The sequence below is a fragment of the Calliphora vicina genome, chromosome 2 (genome assembly GCF_958450345.1).
Source record: "Calliphora vicina chromosome 2, idCalVici1.1, whole genome shotgun sequence".
Classification (NCBI taxonomy): domain Eukaryota; kingdom Metazoa; phylum Arthropoda; class Insecta; order Diptera; family Calliphoridae; genus Calliphora; species Calliphora vicina.
In genome coordinates this window covers 77,474,191-77,495,940 of record NC_088781.1, presented here as the reverse complement: position 1 = coordinate 77,495,940, position 21,750 = coordinate 77,474,191, and the positions used below count along the sequence as shown (strand labels likewise).

General features: G+C 34.5%; 2 long non-coding RNA genes across 2 annotated transcripts in view; one reads left to right on the top strand and one right to left on the bottom strand.

The window, feature by feature from the left end:
* The window catches only part of LOC135951740 (uncharacterized), a 129,881-nt gene extending 124,932 nt beyond the window's left edge, over window positions 1–4,949 (top strand). Inside the window, exon 2 of the long non-coding RNA XR_010575991.1 lies at window positions 4,425–4,949. This is a non-coding gene — a long non-coding RNA (uncharacterized LOC135951740). The remainder of the gene's footprint in view (window positions 1–4,424) is intronic.
* A 6,679-nt stretch (window positions 4,950–11,628) lies between these two features.
* LOC135951470 (uncharacterized) lies at window positions 11,629–21,710 on the bottom strand. Its single transcript, XR_010575978.1, has 7 exons — window positions 19,590–21,710; window positions 16,526–18,807; window positions 15,589–16,465; window positions 14,362–15,526; window positions 13,425–14,301; window positions 12,198–13,362; window positions 11,629–12,137 (listed from the first exon to the last, which is right to left on the bottom strand). It is a non-coding gene; the product is annotated as an uncharacterized LOC135951470 (long non-coding RNA).
* Window positions 21,711–21,750: the final 40 nt, after the last annotated feature.

Here is a 21,750-nt window from a genome sequence, read left to right as displayed (position 1 = left end):
AGCACAACAACAATTTGTTTAAACTATCATAATATATTAGGACAATCAGACCGTTTGAATACCCCAAATATGTTGAAAGTGTGTTTAAAAAAATATTTTTACTGAAATTTGATTTCAACTATTGGGTATATGACTTAAAAATGTGGGATTTGCTATAGGTGGCGTATCTTTTGAACCCCTTTATTAATTTTTAATAACTTTTATATCACTCTAAAGGGTATATATCTGTCATTCATCCTCGCTTAGTTATGGAACATTAAGTGTAAACAACAAAGTTTTTTTTGTCGAATTTTGTGCCAACAAAGCGTCATATGTGGAAAGTTTTGCTTTACTTCTTTCATTTGAAAAACGTGCCGCAGAAGTACACATAGATCACCAAAGCTTATGGTGAACGTGTTCCATCGGTTTCAACGTGCAAGAGATGGTGCATGCTCAGAAGTGATGATTTTGAAACGGAAGGCCCAGGACAACCAAACAATTTGGAGGCATTAATCCGTGAATGTTGTTGTCAAACTCAACATGAGCTTGCAATATCATAGGGAGATACTCAAGAAGCAAAACGTTTGCAAGCAGCAGGATTTGTCAAAAAAAAAGGCAAATTGGGTACCATACGAATCGAAGACGAGATACCTTGAAAAGCGATTTAGCATTTCCGAAATGACGTTTGAACTAACAGTTATTTAATAGTATTTTTGATTTTCATAAACATAGAAAATTATAAAAGTTAGAATGTGAGTTTCTATGAGACTTAAAAACCAATTACTACTACTATTAATTATCTATCTTCTGGCTGTAATTTTTAATTTGGCTTAAACAATGGATGTAAATTGAGACAGTTGTAAATATACATATATGATTAAAGTAAGAATATTTATTGGTAATTGGTGAACACTTATTTGTCCATCTGAGTGTATGTACGACTGTTAGTTGAAATTAATTTTCCTAAGAAGATCAGAAAAATATTTTGTGCTTTTTCAAATATATTTTTGAATTATAGAATAAATGCAGAATCCCACAGATTGAGTCATACTCGCTTCGAATGATATTTATACCACAACATTTAGCAAATTTGAAAAATGAACTGAAAAACTAAAATACATTTTTATATATAAAAATAAAAAATAAGATCGGAATAAGATCTCTCAACGTAAAAAATTACAACGATACAGAAAAATTAAATAAAATTTGGTACGGGAATAATTCAATAATATTAGTCGAAACAGTGGGCATGCAAGGTTAAAAATAATTTGGGACTTCCGCTTTAATAACTACAGTAAAATAAATGGTTGACGATTTTAACAATAATACAAATATAGCTGATAATGTCAACACACCTCACGTTTAAACTTAATTGTGTTGTGAAATGCACAATTGAGTCTATATATATCGAAACTAAAAGATAAATTATCTGGATGATTGTCATCTCTGTTAATATTAAACTTAAATACATTTTTTATGATTTTATACAAAAAAGTTGAATTTTTACTCGACCGAATCATTACTGTAGGCCAGGTATGATTCAACCTATTAAGGAAAATATACTATTTTGATATAGATATAGTTTTCTGGATTTGACATTTTCTAGAGCTATTTCTATTCGATTTTAATGAATTTGTGAAATTTAAGGTAGTTGATCCACTGATTCCCCTAAGTATAAATCTTATTTTTTTGTGTAGTCCTATTCTTTATTTATCTGTCCGTGAAAATAGATTTGTGTTACCTCTCATCTGATCTCAGCTACGATTTTTCTACAAATCTGACGTTAATGGATTAAAGAAAATACATTTTGAACATACAGAAATGAATATTAAAATTTCTTCAAATGGCGATATTTAAATAAAATAATAAAATAAAGAGTTCAATACTTACTTATTAAATTTATATTTTTCGGAAATTTTTTTTTTGTTTTTGTAGGATGAATCTAAATTTCTTGGAAATAGGAGAAGATTTGCGAATTAATCTTGCTGGAATATTTAGATAGGGTGTTGGTCTATCATGGTCCGTGGTCATATCCTTTAACAGTGCGAGTTCTGGTAGAGAAATTTAAATGTTTCGAAAATTGAAATTGTTTTGGAGGATGAATCTAAATTTCTTGGATGGAATTTATATTCATCCTCCAAAAAATTCCAATTTTCGAAAATTTCTCTATCAGATCTCGCACTGTTAAGGGTTATGGCCACGGACCATGATAGACCAAAACCCTATCTAAATATTCCAGCAAGATTCATCCGCACATTTTCTCCCATTTCCAAGAAATTTAAATTCATTCTACAAAAAAAATAAAATTTTCGAAAAATTTAAATTTCTCTATCAGAACTCGCACTGTTAAAGATTATGACTACGGACCATGATAGACCAACACTCTACCTAAATATTCCAGCAAGATTCATCCGCCCATCTTCTCCCATTTCAAAGAAATTTAGATTCATCCTTCCAAACTGTTAAGGTTATGACCATGGATTACGATAGAAAAACACCTTGACTATAAATTCCAGCAAGTTCCATCCGACTATCTTCTCCCTTTATCCAGGAATTTAGATTCATCCTCCAAAAACTTTCAATTTTAGAAAAAATTAAATTTCTTTATCAGAACTCGCACTGGTATAGATTATGACCACGGACCATGATAGACCAACACCCTATCTAACTATTCCAGCAAGATTCATCTGCCAATCTTCTCCCATTTCCAAGAAATTTAGATTCATTCTCCAAATTAAATTTTCGTAAAAATGTAATTTCTCTGAACTCGCACTGTTAAAGGTTATGACCATGGACGATGATAGACTAACAGCCTATCTATAAATTCCATCATGTTCCATCCGCCCATCTTTTCCCGTTTTCCTAGAATTCGGATTCAGCCTCCCAAGTATATTAAATTTTGATTTTGGTCAAAATTAAAAAATTATTATCAAAACTCGCTCTGTTAAATATTATGACCACAGATTATCATAGTGGAACAGTTTATCTATAAATTCCAGCAAGTTTATTCCACCTATCTTCTCCCATTTCCAAGAAATTTAGATTCATCCTCCAAAAACATTTTAATTTTCGAAAAATTTAATTTTCCCATCTTCTCCCGTTATACAGGATTTTAGATTCATCCTCCAAAAAATTTAAATTTTCGAAACATTTAAATTTCTCTATCAGAACTCGCACTGTTAAAGGTTATGACCACGGACCATGATAGACCATCTTCTCCCATTTCCAAGAAATTTAGATTCATCCTCAAACAAAATTTAAATTTTCGAAAAATTTAAATTTCTTTATCAGAACTCGCACTATTAACGGTTATGCCACGGACCATGATAAACCAACACCCTACCTAAATATTCCAGCAAGATTCATCCGCCCATCTTCTACCATTTCCAAAAAATTTAAATTCTTCCTCCCAAAACTTGCACTGTTAAGGGTTATGATAGAAAAACACCTTGGCTATAAATTCAAGCAAGTTCCTTCTGCCCATCTTCTCCCATTATAAAAGAATTTAGAATCATCCTCAAAAAAAATTTAAATTTTCGAAAAATTTAAATTTCTCTAGCAGAACTCGCACTGTTAAAGGTTATGACCACGGACCATGATAGACCAACACCCTACCTAAATATTCCAGCAAGATTCATCCGCCCATCTTCTCCCATTTCCAAGAAATTTAGATCATCCTCCCAAGAAATTTAAATTTCCGAAAAATTTTAATTTCTCTATCAAAACTCGCACTGTTAAGGGTTATGACCATGGGTTATGATAGAAAAACACCTTGGCTATAAATTCCAGCAAGTTCCATCTGCCCATCTTCTCCCGTTTTCCATGAATTTAGATTCGTCCATCCATAATAATTAAATTTTAAAAATTCCGCAAAAGTATAAAACTATGTTTGACATTTATGATTTGACTTAGTTTTTGGAAAAAACGGGAGATTAGTTCCCGTTTCAATCATTAGTGGTACATTAGGTTCAACCGTGTGGTTATTATTCCATTTTGAATACACTTTCCTTGATTTACAATGTTTAACGGTGTCATGTAAACTTTTAAACATAACTCTGTTAACTCAACTGGTTTGTGTCTAGGGTTATAAATTTCGAAATTTAACTTCACACACATTATTAAATTAGTATATCTTTATCTATCTACTATTAATATTTGCAATTATTATTATGAATTTTCAATTACGCAAGCAGTTTTGAGATGCTTTAATACTTCAAAATATCATGGACTACAAACAATTGTAAGGTGTATTTACTTTACGCAATAATTAAAATTTCTATAATAAACATTTTAAAATAATTTACGTAGTTGTTTTGTTATTTCCACATTTTTTCGCTAACGAAGTAGCGGGTTGCATGCTAGTTTACTATAAATATCAAAACAGATTTTAAACAAATATGTATGTATTAAGATATGATGAATATTTGTATTTTCTTTAATTCTAGATGCGAAAATATCCCCCCGGCAGCGAAGTACCTTTCAATGGAACTCGTCTACATAAATTTATGACAATGGACCTTGCTGTAAATTACCACAAGAATGAATAAATCTTAAACATTTGAATGGTGTTAAACAAATTGTAAATTAAATAATATCAAATTAAAAACGACATTTATGTAACTGAAAAACAAATGCTAACTGCTTGTTTAGACTATTAGGGATGTATTTACATACATAAAACTAAATATAAAACATAGTCAGTTTATCGATGGCTTAATATAAAAAGGCCCTAACTCGTGGTTTTTTTGGCTAATTATGATATATGATATTTATCGAAATAAACGAAAATCTGGACTTACAAAAAAACACGAGTTATGGCCTTTTTATATTAAGCCATCGTTATACACTTTAGGATAAGATGTATAAATATGATAATTTTCCCATGTATTAATTCGCAGCATTGTTAGCATTTGCTTTTCATCACTAATAAAACTATGAAATAAAATTTAAATATTTATCGCATTAACAAACCGAAATTTTTTTTATTTTAGATACTAAGAACCATGATTCAAATATACAATGTTACTCCACTCATAGAGAAATATACATAGAGCGGAAACTCTCCTGTCAAAGACCTAACTCAGTTGTCAAAAACCTAAGTGCTGAGAATGTATTAGTAAAAAAAAACTATGTGAAAACAAAAACAACTCTCGTATGTGTGATTATTTTGAGTAAAATTTTTGTTTGATTTTTTTTCTAGTTTCCGCTCTTGTTGTTTCTCTATGACTACACTTCTCTCTCACAAAAATATTTTTGAAGTTTATTGGAATTATTTGAAATTAGCATTTTTGTAAACAATAAAAAAAAATCGTTGCCACATATGAAAAAAGGGATATAACGTTTAAGAAATGTTTAATTTTAATGTGTAATTTATATTAATTCATAAAAGATACATATTTAATGAAATTATTTGTTTCTTTTGTTATCCATACAGATTTTGTGAAATCAAAAACATTGTGTAACCGACCATTTAAATTGACCTTAGAAAATATAGCTTCGTCCATACATTTATGTCCATGTTGAAATAAACGTTAAAAAATTAATTTTAACATACGTCCCCTTAATAAAACAATAGTGTATAATTTTTTTACCATTTAGAAATAATTGAGTTTAAAATTTTTGTGTTAGTAGACATCTAGAACAAAAGTAATATTTCAATTGATCTTTTGACCCACTTTGTGGAAGTAGAATTTTACCAAATTTTTACCACATATAGAATGAAGATTCTTATTAAGCAAAAAAAAATGGTGTATATGCTTATACACTATTGCATTATTAAGTGGACTTTGGATACTTTTATAAATTTCCGAATACATTATATAAAAGTTTTATTATACCCTTCACCATATGTAAGGTTTTACATAAGTTGGCTACTCGCTTTGTAATTTTATAATACTTATTAATTTGTCTGGCTAAGGACAGGCGTAGTCCGTCAGAGAGCTTGTCCGTCCGTCTGTAGAAATAAAAGTTTCAGTGAAAACGGGATTTCACCGAATCTTGCTGTCAGCTTCTTTGAGCGATACTAAAACCAGAGGAAGCATTCTTGATCAATTCGCAGACGAACATTATGATGGGGCATCCCTCAGGCTTCGATGTGTTTGACAATATGATACATGTCCATCTTAATGAAAATCTTACACAATTTGGTTCGATTTCTTGCCATCCGTAGCTTTTTGTGTTTTTTTCTTTCTTGGAGTCTGTGTAAGGGATATTTTCCTTTCCAATGGCACAAATAGTTTTTTTTTTATTTTAAAATTATTTAAAAAACTAATTTCTTTAATTTAAATTTTTTGTTTCTGTTCTATTTTTTTATTTTTAAATAAACAAAAAATGGTATTTTATAAATGAATACGGTAGAACGATTTTTCATAATTCCAATAAACGTCAGAACGTTAATATGGCGACAAAAGGAGAAAGTGGAACTACCTTGTATTTTTGTATCATGCTAAGAACAATAGAATTAACGCATATATCGGAAGGAGAGAGTAAAAAATTATATACATACGGGTGATACAAAAACAAAATACATGCAATACATTCTCATGAATTAGGTTTTTGACAACAGACTTAGGTTTTTGGCTCTCAGTTACCTATCTATTTGTTGTCTATGCTAAGAACATTCTATTCCTCTTCTCACTTTTTATATCACACAAAACCAATTTGTCTTAAAAAGTGTTGAAGCATTTTATGCAGGGTTTAATATTGATAAATATTTTATAATTTTAAATGAAAACTGCAAAAATATTTTAGTAAAATAATATTTCATTATATACATACTAAAAATATGAACACTATTTACGAATGTCATATGTATTTCTCGCAATTTTGCTAAAAATGTTTTGCCCTACAAAATATTTCATGTTGCAGCTAAAAGACAAAATGAAAATTATGTCTTGTTCTTATAGGAGATTTAAAAAAAACAAATGTTATTTTTTGGCTAATTTGCTTGAGCTAAATTACAGCTCAGAGTTTATAATGCAAAGTGTGTCCATTTATTACAACTTCATTGATTATATACTAAATTATTGCTTAAACCCGTGACGGGGTATTCTGTACATATGGAATTCCATGTGTATATCAAAATTCACGTTATACATACGATTCATAATTTCCACGTACATATGTAATTGCATGTGACATAACCTCTATTAGTTTATGGAATTGTTATTTTTAACTATTACTACATTTATACGTAGCCTATTCGCAAATAAAAATTATTTGCAATTAACTAACTTACTGTTTATATGTCACATTAGTTATGGAAAATTCTTGTTTTTATGAGATGCCGGATGGTAAAATGTAATTATTTGGTAGCTCTTTTATTGAATAAAATATGATACATTTTTTATTTATTTAAATGTAAAAATTATAGAATCAAAAATTCTTGTCCGTCTTGTCAATCCAATTAATTCAAAAACGCAATGAAATATTTAAAAAACGTCTTAATAAACTAAAAGCGTTAAAACATATGGCAATGCTTAATACATTTTTTATTTTTTTAAATGTAAAAATTATAGAATCAAAAATTCTTGTCCGTCTTGTCAATCCAATTAATTTAAAAACGCAATGAAATATTTAAAAAACGTCTTAATAAACTAAAAGCGTTAAAACATATGGCAATGCTTAATATCTTATTTGCAAATAGTGTCGTTAATCAGGAATTGTTTTCGTGAGTTAGCTATTCGCAAATAAAAAATTAATTCACTGTTTATGCGGCATTTTTTTCTAATTGCAATATTTTTATTTGCGAATAAGCCGTGTGTATAAACGTAGTATATATGTATAAGTAGTATAAATATAGGGTTTCTGGCGTGATTTAGAGGAATTTTTTCCTCTAAACTGGCAAAGAAGAGGAATATTGAAAAATTTGTATGAGGAATATTGAAGCGCATTTTCTGAAATTAAGGCAGCGACAATTTGATGACGAGTAATTGTTGGCAGAGAAAAAGGCAGCGAAAATTTGATGAAGAGGAATTTTTGGCAGAGAAAAAGGCAGCGACAATTTGTAAATTTTTGTTTTCTTGCTTCAGGTAATTTGAGTAATGCATAAAAATGCTTTGTGTGGAATTGATTTTGTTTTTTTATTTCATTACTTCTGTTGTACTATTGTGTAGAGGCTTTTAATGCAGTTTTAATAGGAGGGTTTATTTTCTTTTAATTAGTCTACATTAGGGTATACAATTTTAATTATAGGGAAGATTCATTTTCGTGTGACTTGTAAATTAGCAAGATGATTATTTTCAAGAATTTGTGAGAGAAAATTTAGTTTTGAGTTTCATATTTTTTTGTAAATTGTGTTGTTTGGTTTGTTTTCCTCTCTTTGAGTGTGAGTTGTTTTAATGTATTAATGTAAAACACCTCCTTGAGTGTTTTTTCAAATTAAATATATTTTGGAAAATATTTGAGTAGAAATCATCACTTAAAAAATATAAATAATACACAATTCAAATATATAAATGTAATCATTCATTCTAAAAACTCCACGAATATGAGCATTGCAAAAGTTACAAATGCCGAGATTATTGCGGCTTTTAATAAATTAAAGACAAAACCATATATATCCACTAAAGATTTACAGTCATCAAAACCACATAAGGTTTTATCATTGTTTCGTCATAGGACCAAATATGGAAATGTTGTAATTGCAGAACTTGAAGGTGCATTTTTATACCTCCCAAAACAATACAACAATTTGAATGATAGCGTGCTTGAAGGAGTTGCTACTGAAAAATTTATACTAACGAAGAAGTTGGAAAACAACAATAACGTTTTAGAATTGGAAGAGTCAATCCCCGCCGCTGAAAAGGATAAGAATTTCGATGAAACCTTTTTCATTCCTAATTCTCAACCATTTTTTAGTTGGGAAGCACCAAAAGTATCTAGAATTAATTAATATTTTACATTAAATAAAAATATTTTAGGTGTAAATATATGTAAACAAATTTATATAAATATTCAATTTAAATAAAAAATTTGTTCATTCAATCTAAAAATATTGTAGTAGTTAGTCGAATTCAAAAAAATGTTTAAAAAAATTCTTACATTTTTAAATGATTTTGATGATTTCATTTTTCCTGAGCTTAAAAAATTGGTAGATGACTTTTTAATTTTGGATAAAAGACGGAATCACGATGAGATGATAAATTCAATGTATGGTGTTCATTATACAAGTTGTCCATGGTCGAGGAATGATGCTACTGAGGGTCCCGATAATTGTAGTTGTATGATGTATAATAAACTAAAATGCAATGTAGAGAATATAATGAACAAATAATATTTGTTATCAAAACGTCTATAAAACTTTATAGTTGTATTTATTATTAAAAAATTATCTAATAGTTTATGAATATAAGTAAATTTTGAAAAAATAAAATGATTTGAAAATAAATGTTGTATAAAAATTATTAAACTTTGTTTTATTTTTATTACTAACTGATTAAAGCACACAATTTCTTAATATTTTCTTTGAAATGTAAATATCAAACTATTGCAGGTTATTAACTTCTGCTTCTCATAATATTGTAACCTGTGTTGTAATTGTTTAATAAAAAATACTTAGTTGGTTTTAAAACATATTTCCACAATACCTAAATATAAATTTAAAAAAAAAGTTGAATAAGCAAAATTTTATTATTGAAAATAATGAACGATTGACTTTTGATTTTAATTGAAGTCAAGCACTCAAATTGAACGTTTATTAATTTCACATATATTATAGACTTTAAATTCACTTATTTAAAATCAATTTTTTTTTTTAAAACCAAAAAATAACTGCAAAAATTAAAAACTTAAAAAGTGTGAAAATTGACATAAACTATAATTATTTATACATTACCAACAAACATTTAAAAAGTTTAAAAACAATACTATTTAAAATGGCTGCTTCCTTCAAGTGTATGTATAAAATCTTTCTCCAGCATAGAATTTCTCCAATTGCATGAAAGGACTCATTCATCAACTTCCAGGAGTAAAGTAAACCCATGACCAGTGGTTGTGAAGAGAACAAAGAGCGCATTAAAATCGAGAGTTGTAACTCTCTCATATAAATGTGCTAATGAGGAATGCCTAATACCTGAGGTATTTTTAAAAGAATCATATGAGGCATTTAGGAGCGAAGTTAGCTACTTCCTTAAAATGCACAATGCCTTAAAATTCAACATAGAGGTTCATGGATTATATGCTAAGCCAAATTTTGATGATTTGGAAAATACACCATTGGAAATAAAAACATTCCAAACTAAAATGGTTCGAATTTATGAAATTGGAGAATTTGAGGAAACCTTTACAAATAAGATGGAAAGTATTGTTAAAAAAACAGAAGAGTTCCAGGAAGAGAATAGTGGTTGGACTCTAATACAATTGATAAAAGTTGAACTAAATCTGAATAAATACGTGTCGTGTGCACCCTGTAGTAGAGCTACTAAATAGAAGAACAGGTGGCAACATAATTAAAAAGGGATTTTTGTTTAAGAAGAAGATGAAATAACCAATAACAAAGTATCTATAGAAAAAATAGTATGTAGGCAAATGAAATTGCTGAACAATTTTTTTGAAGCTGTGAAGCCATATTGGTAACCGAGGTTTCTCGGTACCAAGAAAAGAAAATGTCGTTCCTTTTTGATCTTTGCTCCAAATAGAGAAGAAGATGGAGTCTGTGGCCTCATCATAAAAGAAATAAAAACTAAATTTTTGATTTTTTTTTATAACCAATTAAATAAATTTTATTAAAAGAAAAAAAAATAAGAAATTTAAACTTAAATTTAAACTTAAAGCTAAACTTAAAACTAAATATACAAATATAAAAAAGAAAATAAAACCAATCAAACAAACCTGAAAAGCCACTGCAACACGACTCCATCCAACGAGGGAGAAGCTGCTTTCCAGCACCACCACGCCTGGGGTGCTCCGGTATCAGATTTTTTGTTTTCCGACCTTTTATAAGTTTGCACCCGGACGACAAGACGAACCGGACGAGTGTCCTTTTTAAATAATTTCCTATAAAAAAAAAGAAGAAAGGTTAAAATAAATAGATATATATATACGATTACTAGGCTTACCTATCGTTCATCAAATCGATTTCAGTCCGTTTGTGGGGTTTTTTTTGTTTCCAAACGTGCGCGAACAGGGTTGAGCTCAGGCCTCAGATAAAGTAACGCGTGAGTTTAAGATTGTAGGTGGCCTTCGGCATATATATTTATAAAAAAAAGAGAAAGAAAAACCTGTAAAAACAAACAAAATTATTTAAAAGGTGTATTAATTTACAATATTTTGCATAACTTACCTGGTTCACCCGAACGGACCCTAATACGGACGGACAGGAAAGCCTTATCCGCCAAAAGAAATCTTCCAGCTCTAGAATTGCATCCCGTTCATCCTCAAACGAAACAGAAAATTGTCAAAATATTAGTTTCTTACACATAAAATCAAATCCATAAATCTAAAACTAAAAAAATTAAAAATAAAGCTGAAAATTGTTTATAAACATTTTTATTAAAACAAAAAATAATGTTTAAAACTAAAAATTGAAATTCTAATTAAATTAAAAATTTGTAAAATTAAATTAAATTCTAAATTAACTTTATTAAAACTTCTTTTGCTTTAAATGTTTAATTGAAATTTTTAAGAATCTTTTCATTTGAAATGATCGGCTAAACGAAATAAGCGGCGGTAAGTAAGGAAAGGAAAAGTTTGCAGGGTAAATTTTGGGACATCCCTAGTATTAGGATGTCATGGCGGGATTATCCAATCCCGAGTGGGAGGGCTTTACCTGGCACAACATCTGCCAGCCATTATAGGTCGTAGGTATGTTTCAGCAGGGAGACAGACAAAAACCTACTCGGTGCCCCTTCCTTTTTTTTATCATTTTATTTTAAGCTGGTATGAATTTTTTTTTATGTGTGTGTGTAGATGCCTAGTGTGGCAGCAAGAACCACCCCCATCCGGCGAGCTCCAAGCCTTGCAAACGCGAGCATACCAGCGCCGCTACCACTCTGGCAACACCAATTCCTTATGTTTTGTTTTGGTATGGTTGTACATGTGTAATTTTATACGGGAGGAGATGCAGAGACAAATTCAAGCTATACGGCAGGAGCTTTCTCAAGCCATATCACGTGCTGTTTCGCAAGCATCACCTCCACAGCCAGCGGCACCACAAACACCTGTCGGACAACATAATAATGTATTACATAATATACAACCACAATCTCAGATGAACATACCTGTTAATATTAACCAGTTTCCATATGCCTCTCAGCCGGCTAACCAGTTGCCGCAGTATCCACCTCCAAACCTAAACTATAATCCAGTCTTTCCACCAACCCAGTCTTCACAAGCTCCTAGTTTGCCAAACGAGCACCCATTTTCCACCCAGCGGAAGGTAGATTTGTCCAAATGGGGCATAAAATTTGATGGGTCGACGAAGTCCATGAGTGCGGAGGATTTCATTTTCCGAGTGGATGTCTTGAGGCAAGATTACAGCTGTCCCTTCAATGAGCTTTTACGAAGCTTTCATGTATTGCTGGAAGGACCAGCACTGGACTGGTACTGGAACTTGCGTAAGCTCACAGCAATACAGACCTGGGAAGATTTGGTTAGAGCTTTTCTGACCCAGTTTAAGCGTTATGAAAGCGAATTCCAGCTGCAGAAGCAAATTATGGACAGACGCCAGTTGCCTCAGGAGAGTTTTGAGAGTTTTTATAATGGGGTAATGAAGCTAAGAAATCAGCAGCGAACCCCCTATACTGAGCGAGACCTAGTGGAGATTATGAAAAGTAATATAAAGCCATCATTGTCACATTTACTATTTTCAGTGACCACTTCCAGTCTCAATGAGTTCTGTCAACAGGCGAAAAGAGCCGAAAATTTAATCAACAGTCAGATGCAGACTTTCCAGTCTAGACAACCCGTTCCAGCTCGAGTCCATGAACTCCAATTGGGAGATGAAGTGCCTGTATCAATCCTCGAAATCGACGCCTTAGCCAATAACAGCCGGTATACTTGCTGGAATTGCAAGCAGCCAGGCCATAGTTTCGTGGATTGCCCTTCGCCTAATAGACGTATATTTTGCTTTCGATGTGGCCGAGACAACGTAGTCCCCAAAGTGCCCAAAATGTCAGGGAAACCAGGTGGTGAGCGAGTCCCTGACGGGGGAGACTCGTTCGACCCAGACGTAATCCCGGTTAACCAGTCAGTCACAGTGTGTAGGCCCACCCAAATTTTTATTTATCGTTCATCAAATCGATTTCAGTCCGTTTGTGGGGTTTTTTTTGTTTCCAAACGTGCGCGAACAGGGTTGAGCTCAGGCCTCAGATAAAGTAACGCGTGAGTTTAAGATTGTAGGTGGCCTTCGGCATATATATTTATAAAAAAAAGAGAAAGAAAAACCTGTAAAAACAAACAAAATTATTTAAAAGGTGTATTAATTTACAATATTTTGCATAACTTACCTGGTTCACCCGAACGGACCCTAATACGGACGGACAGGAAAGCCTTATCCGCCAAAAGAAATCTTCCAGCTCTAGAATTGCATCCCGTTCATCCTCAAACGAAACAGAAAATTGTCAAAATATTAGTTTCTTACACATAAAATCAAATCCATAAATCTAAAACTAAAAAAATTAAAAATAAAGCTGAAAATTGTTTATAAAAATTTTTATTAAAACAAAAAATAATGTTTAAAACTAAAAATTGAAATTCTAATTAAATTAAAAATTTGTAAAATTAAATTAAATTCTAAATTAACTTTATTAAAACTTCTTTTGCTTTAAATGTTTAATTGAAATTTTTAAGAATCTTTTCATTTGAAATGATCGGCTAAACGAAATAAGCGGCGGTAAGTAAGGAAAGGAAAAGTTTGCAGGGTAAATTTTGGGACATCCCTAGTATTAGGATGTCATGGCGGGATTATCCAATCCCGAGTGGGAGGGCTTTACCTGGCACAACATCTGCCAGCCATTATAGGTCGTAGGTATGTTTCAGCAGGGAGACAGACAAAAACCTACTCGGTGCCCCTTCCTTTTTTTTATCATTTTATTTTAAGCTGGTATGAATTTTTTTTTATGTGTGTGTGTAGATGCCTAGTGTGGCAGCAAGAACCACCCCCATCCGGCGAGCTCCAAGCCTTGCAAACGCGAGCATACCAGCGCCGCTACCACTCTGGCAACACCAATTCCTTATGTTTTGTTTTGGTATGGTTGTACATGTGTAATTTTATACGGGAGGAGATGCAGAGACAAATTCAAGCTATACGGCAGGAGCTTTCTCAAGCCATATCACGTGCTGTTTCGCAAGCATCACCTCCACAGCCAGCGGCACCACAAACACCTGTCGGACAACATAATAATGTATTACATAATATACAACCACAATCTCAGATGAACATACCTGTTAATATTAACCAGTTTCCATATGCCTCTCAGCCGGCTAACCAGTTGCCGCAGTATCCACCTCCAAACCTAAACTATAATCCAGTCTTTCCACCAACCCAGTCTTCACAAGCTCCTAGTTTGCCAAACGAGCACCCATTTTCCACCCAGCGGAAGGTAGATTTGTCCAAATGGGGCATAAAATTTGATGGGTCGACGAAGTCCATGAGTGCGGAGGATTTCATTTTCCGAGTGGATGTCTTGAGGCAAGATTACAGCTGTCCCTTCAATGAGCTTTTACGAAGCTTTCATGTATTGCTGGAAGGACCAGCACTGGACTGGTACTGGAACTTGCGTAAGCTCACAGCAATACAGACCTGGGAAGATTTGGTTAGAGCTTTTCTGACCCAGTTTAAGCGTTATGAAAGCGAATTCCAGCTGCAGAAGCAAATTATGGACAGACGCCAGTTGCCTCAGGAGAGTTTTGAGAGTTTTTATAATGGGGTAATGAAGCTAAGAAATCAGCAGCGAACCCCCTATACTGAGCGAGACCTAGTGGAGATTATGAAAAGTAATATAAAGCCATCATTGTCACATTTACTATTTTCAGTGACCACTTCCAGTCTCAATGAGTTCTGTCAACAGGCGAAAAGAGCCGAAAATTTAATCAACAGTCAGATGCAGACTTTCCAGTCTAGACAACCCGTTCCAGCTCGAGTCCATGAACTCCAATTGGGAGATGAAGTGCCTGTATCAATCCTCGAAATCGACGCCTTAGCCAATAACAGCCGGTATACTTGCTGGAATTGCAAGCAGCCAGGCCATAGTTTCGTGGATTGCCCTTCGCCTAATAGACGTATATTTTGCTTTCGATGTGGCCGAGACAACGTAGTCCCCAAAGTGCCCAAAATGTCAGGGAAACCAGGTGGTGAGCGAGTCCCTGACGGGGGAGACTCGTTCGACCCAGACGTAATCCCGGTTAACCAGTCAGTCACAGTGTGTAGGCCCACCCAAATTTTTATTTATCGTTCATCAAATCGATTTCAGTCCGTTTGTGGGGTTTTTTTTGTTTCCAAACGTGCGCGAACAGGGTTGAGCTCAGGCCTCAGATAAAGTAACGCGTGAGTTTAAGATTGTAGGTGGCCTTCGGCATATATATTTATAAAAAAAAGAGAAAGAAAAACCTGTAAAAACAAACAAAATTATTTAAAAGGTGTATTAATTTACAATATTTTGCATAACTTACCTGGTTCACCCGAACGGACCCTAATACGGACGGACAGGAAAGCCTTATCCGCCAAAAGAAATCTTCCAGCTCTAGAATTGCATCCCGTTCATCCTCAAACGAAACAGAAAATTGTCAAAATATTAGTTTCTTACACATAAAATCAAATCCATAAATCTAAAACTAAAAAAATTAAAAATAAAGCTGAAAATTGTTTATAAAAATTTTTATTAAAACAAAAAATAATGTTTAAAACTAAAAATTGAAATTCTAATTAAATTAAAAATTTGTAAAATTAAATTAAATTCTAAATTAACTTTATTAAAACTTCTTTTGCTTTAAATGTTTAATTGAAATTTTTAAGAATCTTTTCATTTGAAATGATCGGCTAAACGAAATAAGCGGCGGTAAGTAAGGAAAGGAAAAGTTTGCAGGGTAAATTTTGGGACATCCCTAGTATTAGGATGTCATGGCGGGATTATCCAATCCCGAGTGGGAGGGCTTTACCTGGCACAACATCTGCCAGCCATTATAGGTCGTAGGTATGTTTCAGCAGGGAGACAGACAAAAACCTACTCGGTGCCCCTTCCTTTTTTTTATCATTTTATTTTAAGCTGGTATGAATTTTTTTTTATGTGTGTGTGTAGATGCCTAGTGTGGCAGCAAGAACCACCCCCATCCGGCGAGCTCCAAGCCTTGCAAACGCGAGCATACCAGCGCCGCTACCACTCTGGCAACACCAATTCCTTATGTTTTGTTTTGGTATGGTTGTACATGTGTAATTTTATACGGGAGGAGATGCAGAGACAAATTCAAGCTATACGGCAGGAGCTTTCTCAAGCCATATCACGTGCTGTTTCGCAAGCATCACCTCCACAGCCAGCGGCACCACAAACACCTGTCGGACAACATAATAATGTATTACATAATATACAACCACAATCTCAGATGAACATACCTGTTAATATTAACCAGTTTCCATATGCCTCTCAGCCGGCTAACCAGTTGCCGCAGTATCCACCTCCAAACCTAAACTATAATCCAGTCTTTCCACCAACCCAGTCTTCACAAGCTCCTAGTTTGCCAAACGAGCACCCATTTTCCACCCAGCGGAAGGTAGATTTGTCCAAATGGGGCATAAAATTTGATGGGTCGACGAAGTCCATGAGTGCGGAGGATTTCATTTTCCGAGTGGATGTCTTGAGGCAAGATTACAGCTGTCCCTTCAATGAGCTTTTACGAAGCTTTCATGTATTGCTGGAAGGACCAGCACTGGACTGGTACTGGAACTTGCGTAAGCTCACAGCAATACAGACCTGGGAAGATTTGGTTAGAGCTTTTCTGACCCAGTTTAAGCGTTATGAAAGCGAATTCCAGCTGCAGAAGCAAATTATGGACAGACGCCAGTTGCCTCAGGAGAGTTTTGAGAGTTTTTATAATGGGGTAATGAAGCTAAGAAATCAGCAGCGAACCCCCTATACTGAGCGAGACCTAGTGGAGATTATGAAAAGTAATATAAAGCCATCATTGTCACATTTACTATTTTCAGTGACCACTTCCAGTCTCAATGAGTTCTGTCAACAGGCGAAAAGAGCCGAAAATTTAATCAACAGTCAGATGCAGACTTTCCAGTCTAGACAACCCGTTCCAGCTCGAGTCCATGAACTCCAATTGGGAGATGAAGTGCCTGTATCAATCCTCGAAATCGACGCCTTAGCCAATAACAGCCGGTATACTTGCTGGAATTGCAAGCAGCCAGGCCATAGTTTCGTGGATTGCCCTTCGCCTAATAGACGTATATTTTGCTTTCGATGTGGCCGAGACAACGTAGTCCCCAAAGTGCCCAAAATGTCAGGGAAACCAGGTGGTGAGCGAGTCCCTGACGGGGGAGACTCGTTCGACCCAGACGTAATCCCGGTTAACCAGTCAGTCACAGTGTGTAGGCCCACCCAAATTTTAACTAACCCTAATAAACAGATTCCGATTGTAGAAAAAACTAAAATTCGTGAAATTAAGCCACTCCATCAAAGAGTGAAGGAGTATAATGAGGCCAGGGTTAGAATTTTTGGGCAGGTCTCTGATAAGATAAAAAAGGCTAGGATTAGGTATAAAATGAGAAAGAGAGTTAGGAATGAAATTATGTCAGCTTGTTTATATGAGGGTGAAGACGCCCGTTTTTATTTAAAGGTACCTATTAATGGCGTGCCCATAGAAGGTCTTTTAGACAGTGGAGCCACCGTCTCATGTTTAGGGAAAGGGTGCCTGGAGTTCCTTGAGAACACAGGCTTACAAATTCTGAACTTTTCTTCACACATTAAGACAGCTGATGGTAGTCCTCACAAGATAGTAGGTCGTGTAAAGGTCCAGATAAATTTCAACAATAGGTCACAAGAGATCACCTTTTATTTGGTGCCATCTCTAAATAGACCACTATTTTTAGGGGTAGATTTCATGAGAAGTTTCGGTTTATTTCCCAATTTGTGTAGCCTAACTACTAATGATGTCGGTCTCTGTCCGGAGTCCGAAGAAATGAATGATAATGTTAAGACACATGTACTCACTCCGAGTCAGAAGGCGTCATTAGATATTATAGTAACAAAATTTCCATGTTTTACAAAGAAGGGACTTGGTCAGACTTCCCTCGAATCCCATACAATCGACACTCGCGATGCGATTCCGGTGCAGAAGTTGATGTACGCAGAGCTTGATAGGATGCTTAATCTTGGGGTCATTGAGCAGAGCGAGAGTCCTTGGAGCCATCCGGTTACTCTCGTCCGTAGGGGCGAGAAGAACCGTTTGTGCTTGGACGCTCGTAAGCTGAATGCCCTCACGATTAAGGACGCCTATCCTCTGCCGCACATCGAAGGTCTTCTCAGCCGGTTAGGGGACACATATTTTATATCAAGCGTAGATCTTAAAGACGCGTTCTGGCAGATACCACTAGATGCATCTAGTAGAGAAAAGACTGCATTTACGGTGCCAGGACGACCACTTTACCATTTTACGGTAATGCCTTTTGGGTTGTGTAATGCAGCTCAAAGGTTATGCCGTCTGATGGATAAAGTGATCCCCTCAGCACTTCGTGATAGAGTCTTTGTCTATCTAGACGATCTTTTGATCGTATCTCCAGACTTTAAAACCCACCTGGAATTGCTGGATCGAGTGGCGCATTGTTTGGATTCGGCAGGTCTGACCATAAATGTAGGGAAATCGAAGTTCTGCTTCAAAGAGTTGCGGTACCTAGGTTATATAGTGGGAGGGGGTAAATTAAAACCAGACCCAGAGAAGGTAGAAACGATTTTAAAATTTACTTACGGCCATTTTCACAATGTACGATTAAAAGTTAACGTGAACTTTAACCACAAGTTAGGCTAATTTGAATTTCACAATGTACGATTAATTCTTAATTGACACTATTTAACAACAAAGTTGCTGTTAAATATAACCGAACAAATTTCGCCGGTTAGCATCTTAATTGTAAGAAATATAATAAAAGAACATGGAAAAACATTTATATATTGTAATAATTATGATTTTTAAAAGTGTAAAGCGAAGATAAGGAAACTTTACACGGGCTGATCTAGATAAACCGGATATTTCACTTACAAACCAAACAAAAAATGTGCACTTTTCCTTGTTGGTTTTCAGTAATTATTGTTCAGTTTGTTTCTTGCTAAAAATGCGCAATACCTATTGTATTGTAAATTTTACAGTTAGGTACCTTAATAGTTTTGAGTTTTATACGTTGTTTTTATTATACAACTAATAAAACACAAATTATTATTTATTATGCCGTCTTTTTAGACAATTTTTTATATTTCAATCTTTCATTACACTATTTTTCGTAAACAAATGTATGCATTATTGCCATACTTTCTACTGAATGCTTTGGTTAAGTAATCAAATGATGGTGAAACGTAAATCGGTAACCGTTGGTTAAATGGTCCCCGTTAAACAAACCGACAGTTAGTTAATTTCCCGGTTAAAATGAAATAATCGTACATTGTGAAAATGGCCGTTACCCGAAAACCGCTAGGCAGGTCAGGAGTTTCATGGGAGCTACTGGCTGGTACAGGCGCTTCATCCCAGACTACGCGACGATTTCTACTCCTATCTTCAACACCCTTAAGAAAGGAAAAACTTTCAATTTTCCCGATGAGGCCAGAGAAGCTTTCGATAGACTGAAAACAGCCCTTACAACAGCACCAGTGCTCACTCATCCCAATTTTAACAAGCACTTTTATGTGCAGTGTGATGCCTCAGATATTGGATTAGGAGCTGTCTTATTTCAGAAGGACGAAGATGACGGAGAGCATCCCATCGCTTTCTTCTCTCATAAGTTGACCAGCGCCCAGAAAAACTATTCGGTCACTGAGAGAGAGTGTTTGGCTGTGGTAATGGCCATTAAAAAATTTAGGCCTTACATCGAGTTGATGCCTTTTACAGTCATCACTGACCACAGCAGCCTTAAATGGTTGATGTCCCACAAAGACTTGAGCGGTCGACTTGCCAGATGGAGCTTGCATCTTCAAGCATTTGCCTTCACCGTCGAACACAGGCCAGGTTCTAAAAATATAGTACCCGACAACTTGTCGAGGTATTACATGGAAGAGCTTTCTGCGGAGGTAAACAACATTATTAATTTTGATTCCGAATATTTTAAAGAACAACATTACCTGGATTTAATCGCCAAAGTGATCGATGACCTGGTCTATAAAAGAGTCTTGCCTTATGATGGAGTCCCACTGAACGAAGATTTCGCATGGAAGCTCTGGGTACCACTTGAATTGACACACGAGATTATTGAGAAGTGTCACAACCCACCTCAAGCTTAGCACGGAGGATTCGGCAAAACGCTTCGGAGGGTAAAAGAATACTTCTATTGGCCAAACCAGAACGTACAGGTTCGTTCCTTCGTAGCAAATTGCCAAATTTGCCGAGAAACAAAACCAACTAATGCAATTTTAAGACCACCGATGGGAGCTGAAACGCAAACGGAACGTCTGTTCCAAAAGATTTTTATAGATTTTTTGGGTCCGTATCCGCGCTCTAAGAACGGGAATTCATTCATATTTATAGTCCTAGACCATCTTACAAAATTTGTCCTGCTTAAAGCAATGGCTAAAGCTAACACGAAGAACGTTATAAAATTCCTGATTTCAGAGGTTTTTCATAAATTTGGAACACCGGAGATAATTCTGTCCGATAATGGTAAGCAGTTCGTCAGCAAAGAATTCATCGATATGGTAAACAATTTTGGCGTGAAACATGTGCGGACGGCCACCCACTCGCCACAAGCCAACGCATCGGAGCGGGTGAACCAGTCCATTCTGTCTGCAATCAGATCTTATCTTCAACATGATCACACGGAATGGGATAAGTACTTATCAGAAATTGAATTCTCGCTAAGATCGTCTGTTCAAACGTCCATTGGTGTTACGCCTTATTTTGCGCTTTTTGGCATGAATATGGTTTCTCATGGGAGTATCTATAAACTGGCTAAGAAATTACAAAGTCTAAGCGATCCTGAATTCAACATAATACCGAAATCCGTGAAAATGGATTTAATCAGGCAGAAAATTCGTGACAATCTGCATAGAGCCTACTTAAGGAATGAGAAATCCTATAATACACGCTGCCGGCAAGTCAAGTTTGTACCTGGTCAGGAGGTTTATCGTCGCAATTTCCAGCAGAGCGACTTTAAGACCAGTTTCAATGCTAAGCTAGCGAAGAAATTTTTAAAATGTAGAGTTGTACGACCTGTAGGTAATAGTCTATACGAGGTTGAAGACCTTCAAAGGAAATCGTTGGGGGTATTTCACGCCAAAGATTTGAAACAATAGTTTCAAATTCTTTGGTGGTTTTAGTCCCAATATTTCAGTCCGAATACCTAACTCTGTTAAATAAAACGTATTGTCAAAATTTTATTTATGAGTGGTTAGTAAATACTTTCTACATGAAACTATAGTTAAATGACTATATTTTTTTTTATTTTGCCATTTGATTTTTATTTTAATTAATATTTTGTTTTTTTATCTAGAAATATGCGACCAGAGATGTTCATTTGTGTTGTGGAACAATTACCAGTTGCATTAGATTTACTCAGTAACAAGTAGTACGTCACCATGCTCACCGAAACCAATTAAATCTTTTATCACGATTGTGACTGTCAACACACTATTG